This window comes from Rhipicephalus sanguineus, chromosome 7 (genome assembly GCF_013339695.2).
Source record: "Rhipicephalus sanguineus isolate Rsan-2018 chromosome 7, BIME_Rsan_1.4, whole genome shotgun sequence".
NCBI lineage: Eukaryota > Metazoa > Arthropoda > Arachnida > Ixodida > Ixodidae > Rhipicephalus > Rhipicephalus sanguineus.
Genome location: NC_051182.1, coordinates 59,304,721 through 59,314,664, shown reverse-complemented (window position 1 = coordinate 59,314,664; position 9,944 = coordinate 59,304,721). Strand labels below are relative to the sequence as shown.

Here is a 9,944-nt window from a genome sequence, read left to right as displayed (position 1 = left end):
AGCTTGTGAAAGGGAACTTTTGAACCTCTCACGCCGTTCTCCGAAGGAACACCAAGAAGTTCTTTTTTCCATGAATCAAAGAGAAACGAACAAGCAGCACTTTATTACATCTTGTGATGCACGGAAGGTTCTTTTTTTATCGCAACTAGTTTGATTACTAGCGGTTAATTGTACTTGGGACTATGACGTCATCGGAATCATTTGCTAAATGTCCCACTCGTGGCGGACATCGTGTCCTACAATTTCCCTAATTTCTCGTTTACTAGAGCACTGCTGTTGGTAATATTGACGTTTTAGACGTTCTCACACATTGACCTTTCACTCTGACATAAATTGTTGTTGCCTTTGGTGCCCCTTAAAGGAGTACTGACGTGAATTTTAAATATTTTCGGATGGTCGCTTCAAATAAAAGCACTGGTGTCGAGAACCCTAAAAAGAGTATTGTGGCGCTTGGGAATGCATCGAATATATGTTTATTAGCGCTACCCCATAAAGACTTTTTCGGTTTCGTTATCGAGGGGGCGGATTCTCAGTGACGTGTCATGGTAGTGTGACGTCACGGGGAAACAGTAACTCTCAGCGTACAAGCAGCAGATCCGTCACCTGCTCATGGTGCACGTAAACAACGATGAGTTAAATGGAGTCCAGTGACCCCGACAATGATTTCTGTGATTTAGGCTGCATGCAGGATGCAGAGTTCGCAAACTTAGTGGAACTGTGTTGGCTCATCGCGATAATGTCTATTGCGATGGGGCTGGCTTGCTGTTGTTCAGCGATGGAAATTTTAAGATCAAAGTAAGATGTTTTATACGTGTTGTCTGACTCCGGTGTGTGGAGAGCGTTAACACTGCGCGCCAAGGATACGAAAAACGTCCTTTTCACGATGTCTCAAAATTGTTTCAGTACTCCTTTAAAAAACCCCAGGTGGTTGAAATTTCCGGAGCCCTCCACTATGGCATCCCTCATAATCATATCCTGGTTTTGGGGCGTTAAACCTCAATAATAAAAAATAAAGGGAAAGAGGCTCCTGAGAACATGTGAGCCAAACATTATAGCACAGCACATGGTCTGAAATTTGCAATTAAATCTCAAACTCACGTAGAAATTGCTCGCTCTTCTCTTAGCAATTAATGCCACAAACCCAAATTACCGCGTCATAAACACAAAGTCCACGGCCATTAGCTGATTTGAGCATTGTGAGTGGCGTAGCTACTGTGGCCACCATGGGATGCCGCGATGTGCTGGTGTGCTCGCTCGTGTTCACACTGAAAGTAAGACGTGCGTTCAAAGAAAAAGAAATAGTAAAGGAAGTGCTCAAGGTCATCAAGCGCGCTGACAAATGGCCATAGCTTCTTGCCTTCTTGTCATCTCCCCTTGCATAGCTTTCAGTGCATTTGCTGATACAAAAAGAGAGTGAAAGCACTTAAAGTGTGTGGAAAATCCCTGTAACTCCGCTCATACTTCATGTATTCTAAAAATTTTTGCCGCAGCCGATTAGTGAGGCAATAAACTACGTTAATGAAGCCATTCGATGATTACTTAGAAAAGTGTTGCAGGGCCCCCTTTAACTTTTGTCACGGTGCACTGCATCTGTTGATGATCGACGTCTGAGTTGATGTTCACCTGATGCTTGGGTTGCTATGATTGTTTTCCCATAGGTGTGGAATTCAGAAGAACTTCAGTGCTGTGCGTTTGATGTGCATTAAATGCCAAGCGGTCAAAATCATTGCCTGAAGTCCCCATTGTGCCATACCTCACGATCAAATTGGGGCAACTTAATTGCATGAAGTTGCACTGCATAAACGACCGACTTAGCTGGGCCCTCGCTAAAAACTGACCTCGCCTACGCAGGGCCGCAACCCATTCCTCTTTGGCTTTGCGCTCTGTGACCGATGCGCATGCAACACGTCTGAGTCGCTCACCGTGGACGTCAACTGTACGGGACGAGGCCTCGAAGAGTTGCCTTTGAATTTACCGTTGCGGGCGCGCGTGCTACGGCTGGCCAACAATCGCATCAAGTCACTCATGTTGCCCTCGAAAGGGTGAGTACACGCTGATGTTTTCAAGTGAAGCTTGTATTGCCCCACAATTTGGTGTTGTAGGTGTGACCACAAAACAACCTGCGAGGGTACACAAATGAGGCCTTGAAAGGTGCACCGGTCGCATGCGTATTTGGATGCACTGTTTTTCAATAATTGATGCTGTCTCCATCTTGGGCTTGTTATCAATCAGCCGTTTCTGATACAGTGATCTGATCTTTTATCGAGCTTATTGTGGTGACTTGTGATTTCATGTTTCGACATTTCATTGTTGCCTGGATATGAACGCGTGGCCATCGTTGTTGCCTGTACCAACTGAAGTGTTGGGCTGCTGAACATGTCGATGACAGTCCAATTCCCGGCATGGAGGAAGGAAACAGGAGCTAGGGAGCATTGCTCAATGCGATATAAAAAAATAAAGAAAAGTAGTACGTCAAGCACGCACACACCAAGCTTGGCCCCATTTTCCCGACAGGGCAAAGGCTCCTGTATTTTTTTAAGTTCTGCAACAGCTGTTAGCTCCTGTATTAGGTTTCCATCTGGGTACAAGCTATCATTTACCAGAAGCACGGCAAAGCACCAAGAGAAAGCGGCTCGTTTGTAGCAATCTGAGAAAAATTGAAGGACACTTTGTAAATTCCAAAGTATGTTCGGCAAAAGCCTGTGGCCATTAACCTGACTATGCCATGGTATTGGGGGAATCGACATTCTTGGCTGTTGCGCGTATGGACGGACGTTGCCGCCGCGTTGCGCAACTGTTGCGCAACGCGCATTGGAAGGAGCAACATGCAACTGTTGCGCGTTGACAGATGGATGTCCCTGCCGCGTTGCGCAACTGTTGCTATGCGCCACTGTGCCACCACATGATTGCTGAGAGAGAGTGAGGGGAGAGGCCACAGCTGGCACTGGGCCAGGGCACGGACGGACAACGGATGCTGCGAGTATGAGACATTAAAGGCTTTCGCCTTAAAATGCAAAGCACAGTCCACAAATGGGCTCATCTTTGGCTGTTTTAACAGGGAAGATGTTTAAGCTCGCCGTAATTTGTCTGTCGGAAACAGGAATGATCACCATCATGAACAACCGGCACGCGCCATCTACATCCTCTTCGTCCTCTTCTGCTTCGCTCCCAGAATACGTGCGCCAATTTCTCCAGCGTGGCCTGTAATAACCCTGATAGGTGAGAGAGGGAGTACCGAGAGAGAGAGAGAGAAAGATAGAAAGAGAGAGAGAAATTCTTGGTGAAAAAAAGTTCTTCGCGAGGCAGGATTGGAGGACGCTTGCCCTCGATCCGAAGGTGAGTGTCCTAACCACTTGGCTATCCAGGCATGCTAGCAGAGCGTAGGATAGCCGTGTGTAGTATAGCGTTGCAAGGGGATGGGAAAGGGAAGCTAGCGTCAGGAGGAAAGATGTGATGTTGTGGAGGGGGGGAGAGAAAAGCATAGCACAGAAAGAATTAGAAAAAGAAAAATGGAGAGAAATCATGCAGAAAGGGAAAGAGAGAGTCAGAAAGAGAGTGAGGAATAGAGAGAGAAAAGGATTGAAAGAAGTAGGAAGCAAGTGAGAAATACAGAGGGGGAGAGAGAAAAGAAAAGGGATGAAAAATAGAAAGAGCAAGAAAGAAATAAACAGAGAGGGAAAGAGTAAAAAATAAATAGAAATAAACAGACAAAGAAAGACATAGAGGAGTATGATGACAATCTGGTCATGACAGAAATAAAGGTACGTCCACACTGGCAGAAAGCAGGCTGCGGCGGTGTCCCGCTCGTTGGAACCTCTGCGCGGCAATCAGCGGCACGCTGTCCACATTGCCGGCGCGAGAGTCATGAGACAAAGTCAGACATGTCGAGGCGCGCGCCTGCCGGCTCCCAATTTCTCCCCAAAAGACAGAAAAGACGGAGGGGGGTGGCACGGGTGAGGAGAACAATGTCTGGTTGCTATGACGACAGCCCGTGTGAGAAGGAAGAGGAGAAAAAGCAGGCGCTGATTTTTGCCGCAGCCGGCGGCAGCGGCAAAAATAGGTCCCGGAGCGATTGGGTCGGCGGAAGAAAAGCGTTGGCGCTCCGCGGGAGAAAGAGAGAAAAGCGGCGTCTCGCGAGCGGTGAGCGGCGCGCGGGAGAGTGCCGCGCCGCCAGTGTGTTCGTACCTTAACGTGAAAATCCTGTCGTGTATGTCATCATACCCTTTCCTCCAGACACGTGTGACACATACACGTATACCACGGACCATAGAGTTTCCTACAATACTTACTAGAGGGAACTCTGGCGCTAGTGTCTATGGGAGCTGCAACGCATGGCGCTTCAGCCAGCATGGGAATGATGGGTAGTACACGGATTTGTCTAAACATCGTTCTTTCGGCTCGGTTTGGCTGGGCGTCGCCTGCATCCACTTTGTCGCAAGATGAAGTTTAGCAAACGTTCAACAGTTCCACTTCATCACTTAACTTTTTTAGGCTCACCAATTCAAATCTGGTCACGAAGTTCACAACGATCCATTCTTTTATCTGAAAGAAAACCAAAACACAGCAATAAACAAAGCCACAAGTGCGTTCGAAGCCCGCAAGTACAAAGACTAGGCAAATCTGTGTACTACCCATCATTCCCATGGTGGCTGAACGATCGCAGTGCCAGAGTTCCCTCTAGATAATTTTAGGAAACTCTATGCCACGGACCACGATAAGCGGGTATGCGCCACAGGTGATTGACAGTTCATATCTTCCCAGGAACGGGGAGTACTTTATGACACTTACTGTATGCCGCTTACTGTATGACAGTTGGAAGTGCCGCCCTTGTCGTCGTGTTTGTGTCTTTCTTGTGTATGCTGCCTTTACTAGCGGCAGAATGTCATGCAGCAATGTGCCCTTCGTTTCGATGGCACTGACATCTGTGTTCTAAAGTGAGTGCTGACGTTACGTCAGACCATAAGTTACCCTTTAAACGCCAGTGTAGTTGACGTGCCTGGTAAAGCCACGATGTGCACACATCTACTACTCTTGCAAAAACACGTCAATTCACTTCGTAACACTTGGCTCAAAGCCAGAAAATGCAGCATAGACAACTGCTCGCTGATCGCTTTGCATGAAACCGATTCCCACAAGGCGTGGGATCTGTCTTGACTTTTTTCTTCGCTAGACACAACATTAATTAGACCTAACAGACAAGAAAGCCAAGGAAAGTATAGGGGATGGGATTTGTAGTAGTTATGATGTAAATGTGAAGAAAGTAAAGTGAACAAAACGATAACTTGCCTCCGGCAGGGATTGAACCTGCGATCTTCAAGGCTTTTATTTTGCCTGTTTTTTTGTCGCTGAGAATATTTATACGTGGACGACTGGACACGTATAATCCTCTTGTTTGTTTTCTCTTTCCTATGTGCAGGGAAGGCTGGGACAGCCTGCTGATGCTTGATGTTCATGGCAATGAGATTTCATCCATTGATCAGGTAAGGCTGGCCTACGAAGTCGAAAGTCCAGGGCGCTTGTGTGAACTGACTGTGCATCAATTTTTTCTTTTAGGTCAGTGAACTTAAAGATGTGTGAGGTTAAGTTAACAGAAAGTTACGGCTGCCATATGTGCTCTCTGGCGAGCCAGTTTAGAAGGAAAAGGAAAGGAAGTATCAACCCTTGCTGACATATTATTGTTCAGTAGCGAACAATGTTGTGCTACTAGTTGGTACATAAGGCTGAAGGTTTAAACTACGGAAGCCATTTTTTTTTCTTTCGTAGAAGTTTAACTGTTAAACTTGTATTTTTTTCTTCCATAGTCTAACCCTTGTGCCTTCCACCTTTCATAATAAACTTATTGTTCATGTAAAAATGTATGCAGTCCGGGATGGACAAAGTTCTTATCAGCAGATGAAACGATAATAGTACCAAACTTTCCAGGTCTGAATGTTCCCTCTTCTTGGTTTCCCTTTTTTAGTCCATTGTTTGCTGCTGGGCTCTTTTTTCCCATTCGATCAGCAACTAGCCTAGTCTCACACATTGCAGCCAGAAATGTGATGAAATTTCGTCAGGCCAAATCTTCGTGTAAAAGAATTCACACACAGACCAAAGTGAGAAGAAAAATATTTAAAGGGGCCCTGCAGCACTTCTTCAGCATGGTTAGAAAATGCTGCCGATCGGCAGTTGAGGCTTTTGAGAACACGTGAGCCAAGCATTATAGCGCAGCACGCGGCCTGGAATTCACAATTAAATCTCGAAGTCAGCTAGAAATCGTTCCCTCTTCTTTCTACAAGTGATGCCATATATCCAAGTGATCACACCGTATCACCCAAATTCACGACCATTGGCTGATTTGAGCATCGTGGGCTGCACAGTTACTGCGGCCGCCACGTGCCTGCGCGCGCACTCGCGAGCACACTGAAAGTAACCCGCGCGTTTGAAAAAAAAAAAAAGGAAAAAGCTCTCAAGGTCTTGACGTGCCCGTGACGTAACTTCTTTTCCCTATGCCATCCCTCCCTGCTAAGCTTCCAACGCGTTCGTCGGGGTGAGAGAAGAGAGAAAGCAATTACAGTTAAACCTGCCTATAACGAACCTCCATACAACGAATTCCTCGATATTACGTAGTTTTTCTATTCCCCGCCGTTAGTCCATAGAAGCACATGTATTCGCAACCTCTGTGTAACAAAGTGGGAGCTGAGACACCCTTGATATAACGAATTTTCGCCGCCGACAACCTAGGGATTTTGCTCCAAATTTTGTCGTTTTGGCACGAGCAGGAGCCGCATGCATCTTCTGCGGTTGCCCCACCGACAAGAACGCGAAGCGGCGGCGTCGCGCATGGTGCGCTCGTAGCTCCGGCGACTGCGAGGTGAGAGTGAGCGCTCGTTTGTGCGTGCGGATGTGCACGAGGCGGGCAGGCGAGGCCCGCACTCCTCGAGACAGCTTTCTTGCCACCGCGGGCGTGCGCTTGCCCCCCCCCCCCCCCTTCCCCCACTTGAAACCTCATCCAGCCATTCATGGGTGCCACCATGCTAACCACGCCGGCTTCCTTAAAAAAAAAAAATCGGCTTTGGTGTTGGCAGCGCCACTTTTCGGTTGTTGCAGTAGTCCCTGAACTGCACTTCGTTAACGGGACACCAGATGACGCCACTAAAAAAACAAAAAAACCTTGCTCTGTGTCGCTATGCTTCGAGTTCGCGCCACGTATTGTGGGGCCGCACCGCATGTAGAGTTCGCTCTTCGTTTTTGACGCCGTGCGCACATGTGTGGTTTCATTGCGTGCGCATGGAGCAGCCCCTGACGACGTGCAGCTTTTGTGATATTTTTTTAATGCCGACAACTGTGTCATCACTACCGACGAGATGTCACATTAGGTGCTGGTGGAAACTGTCCGTGACCACGGTGACAACGACGGGTCTTCGGAGGTCGACGGATCACTGTCGTCACGCACTTTGCCGTCTTACGCCGCGCTGCGGATTCGCGAGACCGTGGCCTATGAGATTGGTCAATCTCGGAGGCCACGGCTAGACGATGACGGAGCAGCGTTGTATTGACGTCCTACGAACGTTCAGTATTGCCATCCCTCACAAACAAGCGACAGAGTAAAATAACGCAGTTTTTTGCCGCTAAATAAACGTTTTGGGTGAGCTCTGCTTTCAATTCTCCTTGTGTTTCGTTTGTATGTTTATTTTCTGAATTTTCGGGCTGAAACTGGATATAACGAAAACCTGTTTGTAAAGAATTTTTTTTGCGAATTTGTCAATTTTGTGATATCCAGGTTTAACTGTACAAGTTTTGATCACAGCGCAAGGTAAGACACGAGACGAGAGCAACGAGGGCGAGCGCTGCAGCGCTCGTCTTCGTTGCTCTCTGTCTCATGTCTTACCTTGCACTGTGATCAAAACTTGAAATGGAATACCAACTAGCCCGTACCCAGGCCTTGCTTAACTGTGCAGTGTGCGAGAAATCTCTGTACCTCCGCTCGTACTTGACGGATTCTAACAATTTTTGCGGCGGTTGATTCGTGAGGCATTAAACTCCTTTAGTAAAGCCATTCGATGATTACTTGGAAAAGTGTTGCAGGGCCCCTTTAAAAACAAGCTGAGCTATGGTGTCGCACTGCAGTTGTTCTAGCAAACAAAATAAATTTGAGGCAATGCCTGTACCTCAAGTTGCTTTTTGTCCAGAAAATTGTAATAACGTTGAAATTGAACAAAAATTGTCATACCTATGTGCTGTACTTAAGCTTATGTAACTGTTTGAACACCCCTACGTGTTTCATGCTTGTTTTCAGCTTTTCTATTTAAACAAGCATGGCGAAGTGTATAAAATGTAATTTATGCAATTTGTGTAATTAGTAAATGTATTGCTTAGCTTTTCTTGCCAGGAAATCTGTCTGGGCAGATAACTTGTACATAGTGACTGACACCTAGCAGACTGAATTTGTATGCGTGTTAAAAAAAAATGTGGTTGGACTGAGACGCATCTATAGTCGGATACAACTTTAGAACGCAGCAACATTTCCTCCTCAAAGGCGGATGAACACAAGCCTGCACCAATGGGCGTGCACTCGGGACTGACGTCATGAGCGGGACGTTGCGGTGACTCCGCCTTCGGAGAACATTGGCGCGTGCATGAGCCGGACTATTTCTTTAGTCGCGGAGGCGATCGGCTGCCGCGCTTCGGTCGTCTAGGCGGTGCCTCTCCTGCCTTCTAAAGTTGTATCCGACTATAGGATACATGTTGGGAGAGAGAGAAGCGAAGGAGGAGGGTTTGCCCCCCTCCACTAGTGAACTTCTTGATACGCCACTGCACAAGCGTAAGCTTTCAATCTAGGAAAACCATATAACGTATTTACTCGATTGTAACGCGAGCATGATGGTAACGTGAAGGGTGACTTTTCATTGCGTCCAGTAAGAAAAAATAAAATCACCAAAGTAACGCGAGGGGCAACTTTTTGTTGCATCCATTTCAGTATTCGATTGTAAGCAAGGCTCGACTTCAGGCAGCAAAAATCTGGAAAAAAAAAACTCGCGTTACATTAGAGTAAATACGGCACATCCCTCTTTGTGCTTGTGCAGTAGGTTGCGCTTATTATACGACATTGGTCATCAGTGGCGTACCAACTTGTTCGCGAGTGGGGGGGCAAGCCTCCCTCACTTCATTGGCTGTGCTTATATAAGTATATATATAGAGAGAAAGAGAGAGAAGAGAGAGAACTTCATTCGCACTCCATATAATGTGATTTTTTATATACAGGTGTGGAATTAGGTTACAAGTGTTTAATAACATTGTACAAAAAGTACAGCCAGTTTTACGGAGCACGCACTGAGACAACCATACTATATATACGTGCTATGTATGTAACTGTATTACAAGCAACACCTTATACATTATGCACACAACTTTATGCATGAATGAAATTATGTCAATGGCCCAGTAGTATACAGTTGTATCACTCAATGAAATTTCATTAACGTCGACAAGATGCTCACAAATAATTGCATTTTTTGTTACTGTAGGTGGCGGTGACTGGACCTTTTCTTTTCCTTATTTAGTACTACACTTTCGTGCACATGTTCAGGTTTCTGTATCTTATATTTTGTCTTCTTTGCTCCTAGTCGAAATAGTGTTTCTAGCGCATTGTTATTAATACTATTAGTATATTACTATTGTTGTTAACTTCTCAACCACAAGTTTTTTTAAGTAAGAATTTGTGGTATTAGGGACGTAGTACCATAGGTCGGCAAAAAATGTGGAGCTCGCTCAGACTCACTCATGAAATATATTTTGCCTTTAGGGCTCACTCAGACTCAGACTCGCCAAAATTTTCCTGATTCAAAATCACTCGGACTCAGACTCACTGAACTTTTTCTCAGCTGGACTCACTTGGACTCAAACTCACCAAAATATTGCTCGCTTGGACTTGCTCAGACTCACGGCTCGATCTGAGTCTGAGTCGA

General features: G+C 46.2%; 1 protein-coding gene across 1 annotated transcript in view; it reads left to right on the top strand.

Moving 5' to 3' along the window:
* LOC119399469 (TBC1 domain family member 9-like) overlaps positions 1-9,944 on the top strand; it is a 705,668-nt gene that overhangs the window by 276,162 nt on the left and 419,562 nt on the right.